We start from the raw sequence: 22,596 nt of genomic DNA, 5'->3' as shown, positions 1-22,596 counted from the left end.
GCAAACATGCAGATTTTAGAGCCCTTAAACCAGCTATCCTTTGCACATGAAAACATTCTCTGGGTCATTCATCCAAATGCTGTCAAATGAGTGTAGGTACTCCTGGGGCAGAAACAACCTGAAAAAAACAACTCTGGCCATGTCTCCCAGGCGGGTGGAGGAGCAGGTAGCCGCTTTCCATGAGCTTCTGCGGGAGAAAGGTGAAATGTTTAGGGCTGCCTAGGAAATATCCCTCATTCAGACACATGGGAAGAAAATGGAAAACTGGGAAAGACTCTGCACCTACTGTTCTGTATCCCTCTTCCTGCTCTACCCTCCCTTTCATTCCTCTCTGACCTGAACTTCACTATACTCTCTTCCCTTTCCCAGGATGATGTCCTTTCCTTCCTGCTCTTGCCTCACCCTTTACTTCACCCCCATAACCCTTATCTTTTCATTGTAAAACATGGAGATTGTCATGTGAGTGGCCTTATATATTGGATTCTGTTACATTTATCTGAGAGATCTCCATGGGCTTCTATAGGTTGTTGCTTGGGATCAAAATCTGTTAGAAATTTTAATCTTAAAACCCTCTTTTCCACCCTGAGAAGATGTGATTAGACATCTGTTTTTGTTGCTTGGTAGTGTTTTCATCTCAGAGGAAAATTAACAGCAGGTGAAAGCTTATCAGGATTCTATGGTGAATCTATTCAATTTAAGATATGCATATTTTTTCTCTAAATTTCATTTATGCATAATCTCTATGAAAAATTAATTTGCCATGTATGTACCTCTGAAATACTTGCTTCTTTGAACAAAAAAATTACAAAATTAACACTTTCTCTCTATACCAAATTATATTCTGTTAAAATGCTAAAAATAACTAGATTTCTTCATTATATATGATGCAAACAGCTGAGATTTATTATGGGAACCTTTTATCACACCTTCAGCTATGTTAATTATAAGTAGAGTTAAATGAAAACACTCCTATTTATTTGATTCATTTTACCTTTCTGCTGTTCCTAAATTGTCTGCAAATAGACCAAGCCTTTCTGGAACTCACTCTTGCTTTAAATTGCAAAAACAGTTGGAAAGCTTGGCATTCTGAATTCACAGGTGAGGAAATGTAACCCACTGGGGTTTAGATACAGCTCCTCATGGGTACCAGGAGGCTCTTCCAGTGATGGGAGCTGCCAAACGCAAACCATCCTTTTTCCTTCGACCTTCCTGTTTTCCCAGGTGATTGCTCTCCTGCAGAGACACCACCTAACATAAAAAACTGAAATGTGTAGTGTAATCCACTAAGATTTATTCTATATTTCATTGTTTTTAATAATTTAGAACAGAAAAAAAAATTGAGGGAAGGAAGTTTGGGGAAGGAGGAAAATCCATTTTAACATCAATCCTTCTGAAGGGAAACTACTGCAATTCCTTACCGGTGTTTCAAAAAATATCAGGGAATTCCAAACCCTTTTGGAGTATCAACTATTTGAAGGTTAAAAAAATTAAAAACAATATTTTCCAAGAAAAAAAAATTTAAAAGTGCCTCACTTCTTTGGTTAACATAGCTTACGAGATGCAAACTCGTTCCATAAAGTTGAATAGAGTTTTAGAAGGCATTCCTTTTCCTTGGTTCTTGCATCATGGTAACTGCACTGAAAATGAGAGTGCACCGAGCTTCAGTCCATGGCTGGAAAGCCACCATCACTGAAGCTTTCTAAAGATAAGGTGGAACAAACTTCTGTAAAGAATGGCTTAGGTATAACTGACCCTGCCTCATGGGCACAGGGATAGACTAGGTCAATATTCTTCAACACATGATCTGTAAACACCAGCTGCTCATAAGAGAGCACACCACTTTCTGTGAAATTACTTTCTTGCGGTGCACAAACATATTTCAAAGCAAGCAAGCAAAGAAAATTAGGTAAATAGGGTTTTTCCCCAATTTAAACTTCAGTTTTATTCGACTTTAAATTAAAACTTGGGCACACTTACAGAATCTTGTGTGCGGATATTTTCCTAATGATTAGTAATTCTTGCGCTGAAAGCAGCAGAGACGCACTGGACCAGACGTTCTCCAAATGGCTCTCCCAACTCTCTTCTCCATGATTCGAAGGTATGAAAACAGTGGGGCCCGGACATCACTTTATTTACTCCTCCCCTTGTGATTTTTAAGGCATAAATTTTCTGCCCTGTGCTTTACTTTGGTGACATCCTTTAGTACACTGCTGTTAGCCAGAGACCAGCACCTCACCACGTACAGCTCTGCCCAGGAGCGAGTGTTGCTTCACTTATCTCCACCCAGGGCCCAGCGCCGGCTGATCTATCCACCATCAGCAACCTTTGGAAGTTCTAGCACTGCTGTTAGATGATGCTATATTAGTGAAATCTCATCACTGTGAGAGCACTTTATTTTATTAAAAGTGCAATTAAAACAAAATCAAATACTTTCATTAACGGCAACAACTAAAAATTAGACTCCCAGTTCCTTTCTTCTCATTAAGAAAATTTGCATTTGAATAAGTTTTCAACTGTGTGTATTTGTAATTAATGCAATTACAAGCCAGAGATCTGTTCCCAAAAGTAAAGCAAACTTCTTTATCAGTTTTACCATTTTAATTGAAATAAGACTTTGTATAGTGAATTATTTAATGTCTGTTATCTGAAAAGTACATATAGAGATAACAGCCTCAGTATTTGGGACTGTGCCCATTTATTTTAGAGCTGGTGTAAGTCCTGGGAGCCACAGTGGATCAATTGTTGGGTTCAGCCCTGGAATACAGAGTATTATGGCTTTGTCAGTTTACAACTAGGGCCTATTGTTTATTTAACTCTTTAAAATTATCTTTTTCTTTTCCAAATTAATATATGATAGATAGGAAGATAAATATTCATAAAAGGGGAAAAAAACTTCAGCTAGGTTGAGAGAAGATAAAAAATGTTCATGGCAAGAAAGGGAAAAATGGAAAAATTATATAGTTTATAAATAAAATGATACAACCTGTGGTTGTCACGTACAATAACAGGACTCAAGAGCTCTGGGCATAATCAAGGCAATATTGTGCTGGATGCTGCACAAACACATGGTGCTTCGAGTCTTTGCTTCAAATAATTTCTTATCTCCCTTTTCAATCCTGAAATCTTTTTTTGCCAATTTCTCCTGGGACTTCAGAGAGCCTCTCAGTCAGGCCTCGGCATTCACACAGTATACGTGTAAGCATTACTGCAGGGCTCTGCATCTTTATGCGTGTAAAATTCAGTAATGGAGCCTACTTTGAAACAGGAGCCACAGGTGTGCGTGATCAATAAATTGACATGGAGCAAAAATGGCTAAAAAGATATATGTACATAAAGTGGACAGTTCATGAACAGCTTGAAAGGTTTTTGAAAAGGTGCATTTATTGTTACACAACTTAGCTGTTATTGCTTGGATAATTTTTCATAGGTACTACAGCGGTGTTCCTCTTCAGAGGCCTCTTTAAAGGAGGCAAAGATGCAGGCTGAGTTCAAGAAAATGTATGTATCACAAATACAGTGGAATCGAGCACCAAGGTCTAGGCAAACACAGCTCCAGATTAGGTCTGCTGAGACATGAAAGTGAATTACAATTAGGATGGAGAGAACATATTTGGGTAGAAAACAACATATGAATCTGTTTGTGAGTTCATAGTTAATGAAAAATTCACGTCGTAGAAGAAATTTGAGTTCTACATCACAGAGGGTCTGCTCTGCTTTTGCTTCTCCTTCAGCTGCTGCCATGGCCAGCTCTGCGGGATAAGGCCATCGGGGAGGGTGGGGGAAGTTCTTGACTATGAACGCATCTCTTCTCCATACCAAGCAATGGTCTAATATTCCTACAGAAGGGACAGTCCCGCACCTCGTATTTGCCAGACTGTGAGATTCATGTATTCTTGACGTGTACCAGAAACAGACTGACCAGAAGGAGGCAGCTTACCATTCCAGTGCTCCATCCCCACCACTCGCTAGCCTTAGCTGGGTGCCCCAGGACCACATGGCCAGAAAGCTCATTGCATTTTCCAGGTAATTCTACTAGGGAGTTCACCTGGTTGACTTATTGGGCTAAGCATTTATCAACAGGGAATTCTCATTACATTCCTTCTCTTCTTTGACTACATGGAAATTAGAAATCTGTCCTTAATTTTCAATTTTCATTCTGAAAATTTATACATCAAGATGTATGGAATTCCTTTAAACTCTTTCTCTCCAGCAGTGAGAGAATACCCATCTTCTACTAGTCCTAAGATACAAATGTATATAGATTTTTCTTATATGGTGTGTTCAGCAGCAAAACAAACCGTACAGAGAGAGCAAACAAGTAGAAAGAAAAGATATACTGAACACATAATTTTCCCAATTCTCCTGCTCCCCCTCCCTTTCCTCCCTCACAAGTACAGGGCTCACATCCATGCTCTCAAACTGTCTATCTTCTAGCTTTGGTTCACTGCTTAAAGAGTATTTCAGGTGAAGAACTGGAAAAAAGAAATTGCATAATGAGCTGGACACCAAGGGTGCAACCATATGTAATGGGCAAGAAGGAAATCTAATCCAATCAGGAATTGCTTCTAGAATGTCCCGTCCACTACAGAGTAGGTCAAACAATATGGTCACATTAGTTCCTTCAGGGTTATATGTTGTTAAACTAGGAATTTGTTATGAGTTACACCTTACATCTGTATAGGATTGTTCACTAATGGCCATTTACTGGTGTTCTTCCATAAAAGGAGGCTTCCTCCTCTTCCCTTGAGGGGGACTGTTGCAGGGAGGAAATCTAACATCACAGGAATAGAGTCCTAGAACTGATCAATTCAATTTTTCTTCATTTCACACTCAATTCTATATCCTATTCATTGAACTACAGAATTCTCATCTTTTTCTGTACACCATTTAAGTATTTATAAATTGTTATCGTGCCTTTGTAGAGTTTTGGCTGTCATGTAGTCAAGCTGTACAAGTTCAGTCTTCCACTTTCTCTCTTTCACTTCCAAGCCATTTTTATTGCACTTGCTGTGTACTCTTCAACTTGTCCTTCAAGTCCTTCAGGACACTTCCAACAGGTCCTTCAAGACCTTCAGGACACTGACTCGCCCAGACCTAAACACACTATATGATGTCCAGTTATATCGCCCACCCTATGGAATTCTGCTGCTGCTCTGTGTTGTTTCCTCATATACATCAGGTAATTTCCAGGTCCCCGCAACAACTTTCACTGAATTTGGCTGTATGTCACAAGGATTTCCATCTTGGATCAATACTCCCATCCTCATAAACCAAGAGCAAAAATACTTACATTACATTTTGTGGCTCCAGGCCATGGATAAGGAACTCCTAAAATCTGGCATTTAAAAGTGCTCTGCAGGTGAACACATTTAGAATAATTCACATACTTTTTTCTTATCCATTAAATGAATTAATGAGAATATTGAAATATCTCTTTCAAAACTCACCAGATCCACTTAAAATTTGAGAGAATGATAGGATCCCATATTCCACCACTGCAAATTTTAACTATGACTCAGCACTTCACACTTCCATTAAATTTCCACCTCTGTAAGCCACTGATGGCATTATCCCTATTTATTTGTCCTGTCCTTTTAGTATTAGTACACTAGTTCAATATAATACATAAATGATAGAGGACTTAAAAGTCGCATCACAATCTTTGTAAGAGGCTTTGCCACAGTTTCATATTATTTTACACTGTTCTTATTTGTATATTATATGGAGTTTTGACTTTCAAACATTTGAATAGTTCCACTGAAATAAATAACCATACCATGAAATTTACTGAAATCCATGAAGTCCAGTATCCTATAGATATGTCTGTCAGGTTTGAGCTCCAATATGGCTTCTGATGGCTTTTCAATAAAGAGTGCTCTTATACACAGCCCCTCCTTCAAAGCAGCTCAAGGCATCTCCCCTCCTTGAACATCTTCATTCATGAAACGCAAAGTTTTCTCCCATCTCAAATTTGGTTGAAATGGGGCGCTAGATTCAAAGGTTTCTGAAGGAGTAGGCATGAGGCAAAGAACAGAAAAAGAAAGTTGAGAAGGACACTGAGAAAACATAAATCTCATTTTCCTTTGGAAAGCACAGAGGTTTATAAAGCTATGCACAATCAAAGCCTAATTTCTTCACAGTTTACAAATCACAGATTATAACTAGATCCTCTACAGTTTCCCTTACTTGGTCTCTCAAGCATTAACAAGCATTCTGTACAATGTAAGTTGCATTAAACCAGATCCTAGTGAGATTGGATGATACCCCTTCACCAATAGTTAATTGTACTAAGCTTTCCAGCTAATTTTAAAATATTTGAATTAAGGTAACGGACTGTAATAGATATTTGACACACTTATAGTCTTTATGTTCTTTCAAACACAGCCATTGATGGAACATAAAATAAAAAGGAATAAACTCCAGAAACCAGATTTACAAATGTATCTGCAGATCTTTTGTTGCATCTTCAGATATCAGACAACAGTTACTTAAAGTTAACAAAAAGAGTGTTGGGGTTTTTTTTATTCTGAAATTAAAAGCCAGACGAAATTGGAGTGAGAAGAAGAATGGAAAGATGCTTCTTGATAGATTAGGTAAGAAAGATGCAAATATGTTCTAGCAGAATGTAATTATTTCGAGGAATCTACTGTTCAATAGAAGATAAATGATATTTTAGAAGAATTCTATAAAAATCCAGGTGAGAACTTCTAATGAGGAAATTGATGATTATTTTAACAGATGAGTCTGCTGTCACTTACACATAATGGGAAAAATCTCTTAGATTTTTCTTTCTGTCTCACAGGAAATTGAGAAAAGCAATTAAATTTCTCAAATTTGAAAACTTTTTACTAATGACAGGTTTCCAATACTGTTTCACAGACACTGCTGACTGCACATACTTCAGCCTTTAATTCAAATATTTATTCCTTGTACAAAAGAGTTACTTGGGATACTGCTGCACAAACAAACAATCTCTGAACTGCTTAAAATTGACAGGGGTCACTTAAATGGTAACAGTTTGTAAGTCAAAGTCCTTTCTTAATAAAGGCTGCAAATTCATTTGCAACCCTTTTAATAGCCTATGGAACATATATGCTGGCAAAATGAACTTAAAAAAAGAAATAGTAGGTGTTAGGAAATATAGTTTATTTATCAGGAAAAAAACACAGAAAAAGCAAGCCTCAAACCCTGCTCCCCAAACTATATAATGCTAATTACCTAAAGCTTCCTTTCTGCAGTGGTTTTCAATGCTCTCAAAAGGCCTTTGATTGCACTGAATAGCGGTGCAAAATCCTGAGTCATTTCAGTCTGGAAAGATCTTCACCCAGTGGATTAAGGTAGTGTTAGTGGTGTGAGGTATCTGAAAACATTACCTCTGAGAGCCACGCCATGAGATCAGTTCTACTCCTTTTTGTTTGGAGACATCTCCTACACCGCGACACCTCTGTATTTATGTAGGTGTGTAACATGAAATAGGCATTTCTCAGTGTCTTTCATTTTAGCAAAAGGCATTATCATCAGATAAGTAGAGGCTGGAGTCAGAGAAACTCAAGCACTTTGCGGTGAAAATTAAGACTTCAGTGCATGTATGACACCCAGCAAAATGCAGCCTATCCTGATCAAGAATTCAGCAATATAAAATAAAACACATTTGATTTTCCTTAAACAATCCCTCTTTAAATCATCTCTCAAGTTCTTTTGCATCTAGACTGGGGGTTGGTAAAAGTATTTTGGATCAGCGAGCTAGTGTAAAAGTACATATTTTATGCATACTCTCATTTTTCAGTCTAATCATAGACACGTTGGGGCCATAAATGAAAGAACGCAAAGTATGAACTGCCTTATGAAACCACCTGGTTTGTGCGTAGCAGGGGCAACCACCCTTCACCAAGATGTGAAGAAAACACTGCATGTGTCCAGCCAGATCTAATCATACCAGCATATGGTATTCTGTCAGGAAAACTCTTCCACAAAACCTGTCTGTGTGGTTCTCTGATAGGAATTTCTGATAGGAATCAAGGACAAGAGCACTACATAGCAGTGTTAGCACTGACATTCTGGAGGCTTCTCTTCCACTGCCTTAGATATTCTGGACACAGTGACAGAACGAAAACGGCGGGGGGCGGGGAAGTTGATTACAAATACCAAGAGCAAACCCTATTAAATAATAGAAATCCCAGAAATTTAGGTTTGGAAATGTCCCAAAATGGGGATGGACCTGGTGAGAACAAAATTCAGCATATCAAGACCAGCCCCGAAAGATATTTGGGTAACCTATTTCTAAAATTTTCCCACAGAAATGTTAAAGAAGCAGCAACATAATAGAGCTTGTCTTGCTTTAGACAGAAGCCTTTCTTGAATATAGGTTTGATAAAAAAATGAAATTGCTATCTTCTTGCTCCTGTGACAGCTCCTGCCTTCGTAACAGCCTTTTACAGACTGGAAGAGTTAATGTGCTTCTCTTAAGAGCGTTCTTTATATACAGAGTTACATACATCTCATTAAACACTAAAAACTCATCACTAAACACATATAGCTAAAGTGCGAGTCAGACACCTAAATGAGGGGGAGAGTTCCCCACTCCCCATTTCTACACTGCATTCTGCTGTCTCTTACAGGTTGTATTTTCTAAAATGTTTTTATTTCTTGTTGTCCTCTGGATTCTCTGTAATGGTGTGTTGCCCTGTAGTAGCCCAGATGATGCCCAGTAGGGTAGATCAACTACCTCCAGTGCTTTATGCATATATTTATTCAATACACCACAGAATAAGTATTGCCTTTTCAACAGCAGCATCGTATTCTCAACCTGAACGGAGTTGGCTGTCTACGGCAGTTTCTCTTTCCTTTTCTGTGTTGTCCCAACCTACCGAGGAGGAGGAAGGTGGCAAAGGTATTATTCTGATACAGGGATCTCTGGGTTGAATGAGATATTGTGAAGAAGGAGTGACACTGAGATGACAATATGAAATCAAAGCTAAATTAGAAACTTGACTATTTACTTCACCGAAAACAGAAGTAGATTTTATGTTGGAGGAAAATTGCATATCTCATGCAGCGCTTAGTGTCAAAGGCTTTATACTCCCTTTGAATTGTGTCTGTATGCATATTTGCATGAAACTACTTGGGAAATTTTATTACCATATTGAATAATAGAGTCCAGAGCTGGTAGGAACCAAAAGACGTATCTAGTCCCAAGGCAGTATCTATTATATCTGACAGATATTTACCTGACCAGCTCATAAACAAGCAGGCAGAGAAGCCTCCACAGTCCCAGTGCTTTCAATATGCCTAGCAAAAATAATGTAATGATATTTAGTCTGAAATTTTCCTATGATTTAAGCTCATTTTATATTTTCCTACTCCCATTAGCCCACAGGACAGGTTATTCTCTTTCTACTTTTGAGTCTTTTAAATATTTGACATTCATCATGTCTCCCCAGCATGTTTACTTTTTTATAGTAACACAACACTGTTGACTCATGCTTAACCTAAGTACCGTTATCCATTCCTCATACTACATTTTAGATAAGAAATACCATCTAAATAGAGCAGTATTTTGAATTTGCCCCTGAACTGCATCCTGATTTTCTCAGACTATTTCTCCACATCAATATTAAACCTTTCTTGTGTGTATTTCGATCCTCCCAGCTTTGAATTGCCTGTAAATATAAAACACCTGTAATCAATATTGAGAAACATAGCTTATGGATATTATATATCTGCAAGCCATTGCATACAGGGTATTTTCTGCTGTTTGAGATCACTGTGAGACAACAGTAGTCACACCAAGCACATTTATTCATAAATGAAAAACAGCAGAGAAGCGATTCATGTAAGCAACACTATCCCTAAGCAATTCTAATTTATGTATCTTACATTTACAGAACATGGCAGAAATCCACACTTCCCCAGCCTTAATGGTATGCACATCCATATGCAAGCCTAGCTTTAACTATGTTCTTAAATCTCTTTTGTAGAGGTGTTTTAGGAATATTGAATATTTTGTACTTTACTGATGTTTATATTTAATAAATCCAGCTAATTATCACTTCTTGTTGCTTTAATCAAATTGGTAGGTATGTGTTCAAAAGATACACTAATAATAAATCACTAAGGCCTGTTTTGTATCTTCCCCAAACCAAGGTCCATCCCATGCTGCACAGTTTAAGGCTTCCATTCATCTGTCCAGCCATAGAGGCACACAGACTCAGCCACCTGAAAATGCACTGTTTAGTCCTCAAACACTGTTTTTTAGTTTGCACTTACCCTTTACAAGTTTTTATATAATCATCCCAGAATGCTTTTACTTTTCATTCTGTGAGATAACCATGGAGACCTGAAAGGCTTGACGTTTCTCAGCAAGGAGGAGTAAGGCACTGCTGCAGAGTCTTTGTAGAGAAAGTAATCCAAAACTAATCCTGTTTATTGCACCAATAGTTGTTCTACAGCCTTTACCAGTCAACATTGTTCAGAATTTTTAGCAGATTTTTTTTCTTAATCTGGAAGCGGTTCTAAGGAAAAAAAAAAAAAAAACCAACAGAAAAAGAGCATCTAATTGTTGTGAACAGTGAGCAACATGATCAGCTATGTCAGAAAAACTGCAACAGCAGCTTCATGTGTTGTTCCCAGGCGTGTTAAAGCAAGCTAATTTTAGCAATCCTTATGTATTCTCAGAACATGCGTTCGTTCTTTATGAAATTGCGGGATATCTTAGTAGAGGGATTTCATGTAAATTATTTATGATTAATCCTGTGGCTTGGTTTGGCTTATGTCCACTCTCGGTGAAAGAACTTTAAACTTCTTAAGTGGAAGCACAATGTGAAATATTAAAGAGAAATATTTATATATACATTCTCTTTCTATCTATGGATTTCAGACATGAGATAAAAGGTTTCTATTGTTGATTATTTCAGCTCTCTTGGTTCTACTGCAGAGCACTCACTGCCGAGCTCGAAGCTACAGCTTGGGGATTTCAAACTGACAGAGAAATGCTCCAAACCAGCAGTCTCCTTTTGATTTGCCAAAAAGTCTTCTCAGCTAGCAACAGCAGTATTCTTCTGGTACGAAAAAGATCAAATATAATTAATCACATCCATCACCCTCTGGAGAAACAATTACATTTCTCTATTAAATAATAGCAGTTTGTGTGAGGTAATGTTTTCAGGAGTCCACAACGGAGTCCTATCTGTATTATGCATCACTTAAAGTTTTGCCCTAGGTAAGGGAGATGTTAGCTGACAGTAGAGTCAGGTTTATATTCAAAACCAGCAAACTTCTCACAGTCCTTTTTTAACAGATGCACTCAGATACAAAACTTGCCATGCTGTCCAGCCGGTTGTTATCTTTAAATAAGAGTATGTTTAAAATGAAAATTAATTCAGTAGCTGCTCAAGAAATTTCCATTACCCTGTTTAATGCTCCCTATTATAGACAAATCTTCTTTATGGAACCATACAGTGACAGATTAGTCTTCCTTGTTATCAGGTATCTAGCAAGCGTGCCTCATCAAACAACGCTGGCGACTATAAATGATGTTCTTGTTCCCCTGGATACACCCTTGTGTCCTTTGCAATTTTACCTTCCTTTGTCTTTAAAACAAGAATTACCAAAGAGTAGAACTTGAACTTATCCAACAGATTCAAGGTTGTTTATTGTCTTCGGTGAACACATTCACTATTTCTTATGGTTACCATATTAAAGTAATTGTCATCTAAACTCCTTCACTGTAAGACAATGCCCGGTGTACAGCACTTAGAGTTGTTTATCTTTTGTAAATGCCTCCTTTTCTCCCTGGAAGTCTGGGAACTCCTCCTCCTCCGGGTGCTAATGTAATACCCTCTATGGTGCTGTTTTCTCTCTGGGTGCAATGAAGATTGATCAAGGCTGGTCTTTGTTCTGTGACTTCTCTTCACCCTTCCCTGATTTTGTGCTTTACCTATAAACTTGAACTTCCATATTAAAGGAAAGGAAAATCCACGGATCTCAACTTACCATGTCAATACGTTCCTAAACCCTGTAGATGATTTTTCAAACCGTAGCAAATCAGTTCAACTCCCTGAATTTCTAAGCTCTGTACAATCTGCATAAAGCAATATATAACCAGTTACTGTACTTGCAAAGCTATAGTAGGAGTGTAGTGCTTTAGGTAAAGCAGCTGTCGACCAACAGAAGAATATAAAAATTCACTGGGCTGTTTGATCCAAAGTATTGCATTCTAAGACTCTGAATGCAGTGGTAAATGAAGAGGGCCTTACGGTGTCTGTGCCAGCCAGCAGCTCGGTACTCAAGGCCTTGCAGACACAGGAGAGATTAGAATTGTTTGTGATTCAACCAGGGAGCACCCAAAATGAAGGCAAACTTTCTGAGAAAGCCAAATGGATTTTGCTGACTGTCCTGGGCATGTGGGGGGTGCTCAGTCAATTAAGTTACAAGAGAAAAAAAGTTTAAAACTGAGTATACTATATACATTACATTACATACCTACTACTCCTGCATTACATACTACTACATTAACATTACTGAGCATACTACATACATTAACCATGCAACAGCCACTTTTAATGCAAGCTAAGCCTGATGTACAGAAATATATTCTAAATATATTCAGAAAAATATTCTGCTTGGAGTTGACAACATATTACTGACCTAAAAATTATGATAGGAAACTAGAAGTGAAGTATTCGTGTTGCCCACTTTAACAGCCTACAACACCAGGCTTCCTGCACAGTAAATAGCGAGGGATAAGTATCTCAGAGGTTATTTCAGAGGATTCAAGCTAGGCAGCAGTGTAAATCCTCTGGAGGGCAACCAGAGCACTAACTTCTTGCTTACCTGAGCTGCTCTGAGTTGTTCCCTGGAGGTGCCAACTCTTCTCTGCTGATTATAGAAGGTGCCTAGACTCCTTGTTTAGAAACCTAACTCAGTATCTAAAATCAGATGTGGTGAATACTTCCTGAATATTCACTGAGACCTCATAATTTTCAAAATGGCCAAGTGATGGGTTTTAATTAAATATTAATGAGTTTAAAGCTTAGTTTTCGTAAGTTCTGGAAGAAAGTGCACCTGAAGCAGTAACCAGTGGACAGTGAAGTTAATGTCATGTACATTCCCCTGCAGACTGCAGATCTTCAAAGTCCATGCTGGACTTAAGGAGATACATGCTAACAACCTTTTAGTATATAAACACCAAGTGTAATGGATTTTACATCCAGTTCCACTGGTATAAATACAAAGCAATTTCAATACAAAGCAATTTCAATAATGGAAACTGATGCAGAATAAATATCATGCCCATTGCTTCATACCTCTGTGTAATGCAAATAACACTTATCCCTTTCCAGGGGGGATTTTTAAGGTGAAGAAACATCTTCTTTTTCTCACCTTGACAGAGATTAATTTAGCAAAAAATAAAATCAACATATTTATGAAAGATATAGCAGGACAGCAATGCAGGTCCACCTCTTTTTCAGCATATACTGCATGACCAATGGTCTTACAACCTTTTTCATAATGACTGCATACTTGAGCCCCCTTTCATTAAAGGAAAAAGACATTGGTGCTGAGCTCTCTCTCACATTACTTACCAGTCCAGAATTTAGCTATCTAGGGTAAGTTAGTCATCTAGGTCTCCCTCTGTCGTCAGTAGAGTGGCAGGTACTTCCAGAGGATGAGTCATCTCATCTATTTTAGACACATATCTTAGAACAGTATGAATCACTCTGAAAATCCCTCTCCCCACGGCTTACAGAGGAAGCCTAGACAACTGGCTTAGCCAGGACACCTAACTTTTTGCCAGCTAAGGCAGGTGCCTGCTACTTAGTGTTCTTGCAAAAAGGATGTCAGTTAGAAAAGAGCGTTTCTTCAAATGTAGACACGTGTCAACTGATGGCAATAGAGAGACATGTTCATGCCGAACTATCAGACCATAACAGCATTAAATCAGTATCAGCCTGCCCTGTTTCTGACCTTGAGGTGAAAAATTCCCTATTCCTCTGCCAACTTTTTGTGCTAACTAATTCACATTTGAACACGTTGATAAGGCAGGTGCAGCTGGACAAATACACTAGTAAGCACCAAGCCTATAAATTAGTGACTGGGGAGTAAATTTTTTCTAGCCAGTTCAGGTAGTCTTCAATCCCTGTTGGTTAATACTGCTTATTGGTTTTATATCCTTCTGATTTAAATTCATACAAGAATGCTTTCATACCAATTGCATTCAAAATATGCAATTAGATTCAGAAAATAATGAAGTGTTATCACAGTGGCATATGTCTCGTCCTTTTTCCCTTTCAAAATGGGCTGGATAGGGAAAAAGAAATCTGCTAATTAAATTACAAAATTTTGAAGAGGTCAGAATGGTGTAGCACACACCAAGCTCTAATTCAAAGAACACAGGAAGCAGTACAATTCGCATTTGTCATTCTTTGACACAGATTGTAACAATATAGTCAGGAGTTTTAGAGAAATGCGTATCTTTTTCATTCTTTCTCTCCCTCTGGGGTCACTGCACTGTGATCTATTTTTACACAGGGAAAAAAAAAGAGTTTTCATTGTTAAAGCAAGTTGGATGCTCCCATATCTCATATTCAATCAGAGCATTTCAGAAAGCCTAGCATCCTCCTTTCAACCTGCTCTGAAGCATTCTACTGGTTATAGACATCAGTCATCCACAATATTGTAACCATAAAACCCTTTAATTTTTTAAAAGTGAGGAAAAAATGGAACTTCCAATGACTTACGTATAAATGGTATTGAAATATTTTCTTTAAAAATACAAAAGCTAGAGAAGGAACAAAAGCAGCAGAAAGATAATAAACCTAATTACATGTCCCCAAAATTTTAGGGATACTGTTGTCCAGATGATAACTACTTTTCCTTCAAATTATATCTTCAGTAGGGTTTGTCTAAGGAATTCCTCTGCTGAGACAGCTCACCAAATAGTATGAAACTGGTCTTATCTTACGTTCCTGAATTCTCCATCGACTTGAAATACTAATTCTGTGTTGCCAGTTTCTTCATGAAGCCCACTGTACAAAAAAGGAAACTCAGAGGAGGAGGGAAGGGAGGTGAGAGAAAGATGAAAAAGGTACAAGAAAGAAAAAAAAGGGGGCAGGGATGGCAGTTGTCCTGGAATTGCTGACGTCTTACTGATTACAGCAGGAGATAACTTTGCGTTACCAAACAAAAAATTTAGTTACAAAAATACAGATCACATTTTACCCACAGCATCTTAAAGAAGGAAGACAACCTCCATCACCATTACAGAGATTCCCATGCGCTCTCAAGGCTCACCGGTGTGCTACCTTAGGTCCATGCCACAAACCTCACCCTTTCCATATACTGATCTGAGTTCAGCTCCCCTGTACCAAACATCCAGTAGCTGTAGAAGACGGCATTTCATCAGTCTCCTCTCCTTATCTATAACACTAGAAACTATCCGATATTCAAAATCAGAGCTGTTTTGTTTGGCCTTGCCTCAGCGTACCGATCACAAAGCCTGTTCCAGTTCTCTGGATGAACGCGACACTCAGAACTAAGTTTTTAGTTTCATGTTGAAAGCTTGCCCTTGAAAAAACATCATCTGATAATTTCCAAAGTTTTGCTGTTTTCATGAAAATTCATGCCAGGTAAGTTGTTTATTAGATGTGCAAACATTTGCATGAAGAAATAAATCCTGCTTTCTTGCATAGCCCTGCAAAACCTTCAATATAACTTCAACATGTGAATGTCCCTTAACAGATCTGTTTCATATTGTGCCAATTAACACCCAACTGAAGGTGGCTACTGAATGTAAAGATACGCATAATGATTTATTTCAAAGTTTCTTTAACAACATTTAAAATTGAGACTACATTATGAAATAATATTAAAATAGGGACTTATCAGATAATATCAGAGGCTGTTGACAAGTGTATGAAGTAAAGAAAAAGAAGAATTTGTGGTTCATAAAATAATTGATTTGTGATTTACAACTCCACCCAAATCCAGCCAAAAAAGCTTTAATACTAGGTATGTTTGTGTTCGCCTCATTTCTTAACATGTATTTCAGTGCTGGAAATAGTAGAATGGTACCAACATTCTGGTCTTAGCAATGCTCTTTTCTACACTCGATACTCATCTTAAACCAGTCCTAATTACATTTTTTCATTTGTTTGTTCACATGTTGTTAGTACTGCAATAGCTTTAGTCTCTTCAGTAAAATATACTGTGAATCCACTCCCATTCATTTATCTTTCCTTTAGAATAACACTTAATACTGAGTTTCCTTTTCATATGAGCTTATTTAGAAATTTGCTAGCACCAGCAACATGATCAAATCTTCAGGAAGACATCTAGTCTTGCAGGCATCTAGCAGTCCAGCGTGCATTTGTAAGCTGCATTTTTGCTTACTAGAAGGCAAAGGAAGTCTGCTGCTTTCAGCAACTTTAGGAAGCTTCCCAGATAATGGTACCAAAATAAACAATATTCGCCATCTATGATCAGCACAAGTGACACTACGGAAATCTCTGTACCTCTGGTGTTGAATTCTTCTCCAAGCTCTCATGACGTGATCACTTTCTGTACTGCAGTTGGGAGCAACCATCACTGCTTTCATTCCCATGACTGACGAGAAAGTCACCATGCTGCTCCCACTTTCAACCAATTCCACTGGTTCCCCATTCATATCACAATCAACTTAAAAGTGCTTTTCATTTCCAGAATCCTTGCATGCCTTACCCCAAGATCTCCCACAGATCTCATCACCTGTTACACTGCATTTACAGCATCATCTTTGAGCAATCTGACATCAATTCTCGCTGTAATAGTTCTATGCCTATGAGGCAGACATCAATTAGCTATCTCATTTAGCATTCTCATTTTAAAATAGACCTTTTCTCTTTTCCCTGCTTGATTTGTTTTCCCTGCCACAAGCCTTATGACTGACTTCTTTGATTTATACTGGAGAATTTTCTGTTAGCATACTATTCATTGCCTACTATGGGTAGTATTCTTGCATTTTGTAAATAATTTGGTCAACATCTTAAAAAATCCAACCTTCAATCAGACATTTAGACTGATATGCAACAACATGGTCGTTAATTCACTAGAACTGGGGTTCTGACTCAGGGATAGAAGAAAAATAAAAGGTCAAGTTTTCAAAAGAAATCCCCTTAGTTCCTGACATTTCCCTTGTAGTTATTTTCCACATTAAAAACTACAACCATAACAATGTCTTAACTGTAAGTTTTTCCACATTCATTTTTGATCAATTATTATTACAGTATTACAGATACTGTAATTAGCTTATACTTAGGTGGAAAGGAAGAGGGAGAAATGCAATTCCTTATTATTAAAAAACCAAAACCAGATGTTTGCTCAAAAAGAGCCTGGCAGCAGTAAAGGCATGTGGAAAAAAATGAAATTCTCTTAAGAAATAAATTGAGGACAAACTCTGGAGAATCACCTTTCTAAACATGCCTTTTGAATCTTGTTTTATGTACATTGCATACATTTTTTCCAAGCATTTCTTAATGTTAATTATTATATTAGGATATACTTTTATCGGCTACATAAATAATTTTCATCAAACTGACTTCACTTAAATTTTCATGTTCTGTTACTATTACATCTCAGCTTTGTACTTCATTACACACAAAAATAATTCCAACAAATACACCAAACATTTGAACTAAGCAAAACTATCATGCCTTTATTTTCCTTTCTAATGGCCACACATGGTCATTACAACCCTCCTGGTAACAGTAATTGCTATATATAAGCATACCTGCAATGTAACGAACTTAGACCCAGCAAACTTCTAAAGCTTAATTTTTCCCTGCCCACCTTTCTGCAAAATTAAACCACCTCCACATGGTCAACTGCAGGTAATGATGATGGCCCCCTGGAGCTGCATTTACTAAGTTTTTATGATTTGAACCCCATTTCAAATCATGAGAGGAGCCCCATGATTCTCTCCAATGCCTGGCAACTCGGTTAAGCCTTTAAGTTACTAAGAATTAATTATTTTAATTCCATGACTGTTCCTCAACTTAGTTCCATTTTATTCCTATTTCATCTCTCAAGTATGAAGAGTATCACAAGAATCTCTCAAGTATTATACATACACTTGGTATGTATCTGCCATGCTGATGCTCTTTTATTTCCTGCACTCTGTGATATACTGCGTTTAGGGGCACTACACATCTGTACATTTGAGTGACAAGAAGTTGCAGAGAAAGAAAGAACTTTGCCAGATTTTCATTTGTCATTTTATTAATTTTCATTCTGCTCCAACTGGGAGACAGGAAAATCCTCTATGAATTATTTTGAACCATTTTGTCCTAACTTTTCTCCTGAAGGCATTCTATATATTGACAAGGCTGCCTAAAATCTTTACCGTGGAAACTTCTATCACTCTCAGCAAGATTACACACATGAGAAAATACTTAGAACTGAGCCTTAGTTACTACTAAGGTGTATTATAAACTTCCCTGGAAATTCCTGGAGTGTTTTTAAGCTTGATGCCTTATCTCAAGCAGCATTTAAGCAAACGTGTTCTAATGTATTTTTAAAAGTAATGATGGTTTTGCCTAAAACATGGGCTAAGCAAAAATCTCTGGTTTAATTATAGCCTGTAGCATGTTAATCATATATCATTAAGAACAAAGAAAACTGCATTTTTCCTAACATAATCAAAATCTAAAGACAAAGTAAATGTTAGAGGCATGTAAGAGAAATACTTCCTACATCTTGGGGGTTCAAGTGCCTGCAATTTTTGTGATAGCTACGGAGTTTGCAAGTGGTTTTGGCTAGGGGCGTGGGGCTGAACCAAAGGAAGTACGACCCTTGTGAGCTCTGAGGGTGCAATCTTCTCTGAACGGATCGATCCAGAAGTCCCCTGCACTTGCTGGGAAGCTGTAAGCTTCTGTCAAACATACAGACAGGTTTTCCAACATGCTGCACATAGGTACTATGCAGATTAGCCAAAACAAGAATGTCTGAAAGAGTTTTACAAAGGGAACACAAAGCCTGGAATAAACAGAGAATTGAAAATGATTGCAAAAAAATTGAACATGATCTACCTTCTTTGAAGTTAAAGTGATTAGAATGGAGCAGGCTGGGATTTATAGACTTCACAGGCTGTGGGAGGGACTTCAAAAGCAGAGAGGTGATAGATGAACATGTTTTTTCAGCCCTGCAGTGACAAAAATGCAACATGGTTTCAGGGCTCTTAGAACAACAGGAAGAAAAGGAAAACAAAAAGTTCTAATTTTAGTCTCTGCGAGTCATCCATGTTGCAGTTTGATTGCCTTGCGCTTAGGACACTCACCTGGAACGCACCTTCAGCAGAGCACAAGGCTGATAAATACTGATAAATTCTCAGTAAACACACATGACACAGAGATAGGAACCACCAGGACCATTTTTTAAACTTTAGCTTTGGAGACTGGTGAACCCCACTCTGTCCTTGATTCGGAACCAGGATCTGAACTGGGATTTCCCGTGACCAGTACTGCATCATATGCCACTCTGCCTTCTCCCCCAGCACACAGGTTTCTCAGACAGCTGTTTACTTACATCTCTCTGGTAGGACCATCCCACTGTGTATGAAATACTTAAATACTGGGAGCAATCAGCTGCTGTTAACTTCTTGTTTGGGACAATCTGCTACATGAAGGACATCTGAGTTCTAAGGGTTAGAATCTCCTCAAAGCAGGAAAATGAACCCATCTCCAATTTAATCTCGCTTCTGGGCAGAAGGGGAGAAAACATCATTGCCATTGGTGATTCTAGCCCCCCCACCCAAGAAAGTATTTCCAGCTAAACTGTTCAACATACAACTCATTAATGAATGAGTTGATCACATTTGTATTTTAGTGAATACCACATCTACCATTTTCTGTCTTACTGCTGCACATTTCACTGCTGATCTTACCTGAAAGCAAGTTTAAGAATGTCCTGGTTTCAACTGGAATAAAGTTAATTTTCTTCTTAGTAGCTGGTATAGTGCTGTGGTTTGAATTTAGGACGAGAATAACGATAACGCACTGATGTTTATTTGTTGCTAAGCAGTGTTTACACTCAGTCAAGGATTTTTGAGCTTCTCATACTGCCCTGGCCAGTGGAGGCTGGGAGTGCATGAGAAACTGGGAGGGGACACAGCCAGGACAGCTGACCCAAACTGGACAAAGGGCTACTCCATACCATATGATGTCATGCCCAGTATATAAACTGGGCGGAGTTGGCCACAGGGCACCGCGGCTCGGGGATTGGCTGGGCATTGGTCAGCGGGTGGTGAGCAATTTTACTGTGCATCACTTGTTTTGTACATTCTCTTATTACTATTATTAGTATTATTTTCCCTTCCTTTTCTGTCCTATTAAACTGTCTTTATCTCAACCCACAACTTTTACATTTTTTTCCCCCGATTCTCTCCCCCATCTCACTGGGGGCAGGCAGAGTGAGCGAGTGGCTGTGGGGTGCTTAATTGCTGGCTGGGGTTAAACCATGGCCAAGAAATGTTGGAATTTACATTAAAAAATTAAACTGATTCTCAGAGGAACCGTTTTTTTCCAGCCTCTCTAAATGGTAGCACACTCTTTGCAATAAGAATATGGTAAGAAGTGGTTTACAGACTTCATTGAACTGTGCACATGAAAGAAGTTATTCAACATGCGTAAGTTTTTGCAGAGCATGGCCTGAGCATCCTAATGCCACAGTGATCTCCATATGACAGTTCTGCCTAATAGAAAAAGATCCGAGTTTGCAGACTTTGAATTAGTATTGTTTCTACATGCTTATGACACTTACTCAAGCAGCCTTAGCCTTGATCAACTCTGCATGCTCCTACAATCCAAGTAATAAAATACAGAACACTGCTTTCTGCCCTATGTCATGTTTTGAAGGTTTTAAAATAGTTTATTTAAAATAGTTTTATATACAAGTTGCTACATAAACATTGACTCAAAAAAAAAAAGGAAAATATTTATTATGCACATGCATTAAAAGAGTTACTTTTACAATATATTTTACTTTCTTTGGTGGTTTCTAAAGTTAAGTTTTCAAGGAGGTTCTAGCGGAATTCTTTCTCTAGAAGCAGGAGGGCATGCACCTAATTATATGGGTTCTGCAGGGAAATAGAAGGCGCAATTATAGCTGTATTTTAGTCATCTGAGATGCAGAGTAGACCCTATGTTATCAGGCCATTCTCACAGACACATGTTCCCTATCCACATGTGGCAGGATCACTTATTTCCCAGCTTCAGCCCTCTAGCCCTTACTCACCTGCGGTAACACGTTTCCATCTCTTTCAAGAATAGCACATTCAGCTTACAAGCAGGAAAGCTAATCTTCACGAGGGTGCACATGCAAAAGAACTGATTTATTCTGTATATTTTAAAATTTGCTTCTTCGGCAATTATAATATGCAAAACTCTCTTAAGAAAATGAGCAAGAATGAAATCAATAGGTTTCTACAGTAATTATTTAAAATTTATCCCAACAGTTTACATAGCTTTAGGACAGATTTCTGATATGCAATTCAATATGTTGATTTTTAAAAACTACATAATAGTTACAAAAATAAAAATAATACTTTCCAGTAAGTTCTGAGAAGCTTTACAGCATTTTTAAAAGAACAAATTATTTGACCACAATGGCCAATGCAGTGGCCGAAGAGGGCTTAAGGTAGAAAATTGATGTCAAAACTGATTATTCCAGTTCTATCAAGTGACAGGCTTGTTTTGTTGAATTGTAACAATGTTAGATTAATATCAAAATTTCAAATTAAGGTTACTATATAAATTTAGTGTTCAGCTGTCCATGCAAACAATTGAAATAATTCTTCTAAACTATTAAATCTAACTAGTATCAGTTTCCTGTTTTGACACTGCCTCTGAAAGCAAGATAAATATTCTATAAAAACAAGCAGTACTCTCAAGTAATTCACATACAAAATTTAAATTCCTCTTTGTCAATCCTATCGGTGACAATGAAACAACATCCAGAGTAGTCCCTTTTGATTAAACCACACTAATTCATTTTAAACCAACCTTCAGGATCAAAACAGATCTTAAATTGAGTGCACATTGCCATAAATCCTTGTCCTTTTGCAGAGGCATGTCACCTCGACTCCTCGCGTGGCCACAGCAGCCTGCGTTCGCTGGTCTCCCTGCAGCCTCGCCTAGAGCAACTACATGGAGAAAAAAGAAGCAAAGAGGTGGTAAGCCAAGCAGGAATAGTCAAGGAAGAAGGCTGGCTGCTTTCTGGGTAGAGTTTGTATAAATTTTGAGATAACTTTGTTTAGCTTTTTTACTGCAAAGATAAGGAACTTTGGATTTTTTTTTTTTTTTAATGAACTCTATTTTACAAGTATTTTTCCTTTTCAGGAAGAACTTTTTTTAGTAGCTCTTTTTATAGCAAACAACTGTTTGTCCCACCAGCAGCCTATAATTAAAACAATATTAATAATAAAGAGCAAGCTTACTTCTTGACTTTGCTGCCTATTCAGGATCCGTGCGGCCGCGTACAGCTTATCCTCACCCGGCCTGTGCCAACCTGAGGGTAGGCTGGGACCCGCCATGTCTCCCACAGCCCCTACGGCCTCTTTCAACTTCA

The 22,596-nt window shown here is 38.0% G+C and overlaps 1 long non-coding RNA gene across 1 annotated transcript; it reads right to left on the bottom strand.

Annotated features, from left to right (window-relative positions):
• Positions 1–3,084: 3,084 nt before the first annotated feature.
• LOC138689533 (uncharacterized) lies at positions 3,085–22,156 on the bottom strand. Its single transcript, XR_011328370.1, has 4 exons — positions 22,032–22,156; positions 19,062–19,174; positions 10,267–10,511; positions 3,085–6,004 (listed from the first exon to the last, which is right to left on the bottom strand). It is a non-coding gene; the product is annotated as an uncharacterized lncRNA (long non-coding RNA).
• Between the last annotated feature and the right edge of the window lie 440 nt (positions 22,157–22,596).

Source organism: Haliaeetus albicilla, chromosome 17 (assembly GCF_947461875.1).
Source record: "Haliaeetus albicilla chromosome 17, bHalAlb1.1, whole genome shotgun sequence".
NCBI lineage: Eukaryota > Metazoa > Chordata > Aves > Accipitriformes > Accipitridae > Haliaeetus > Haliaeetus albicilla.
This window is presented reverse-complemented; position numbering and strand designations above follow the sequence as displayed.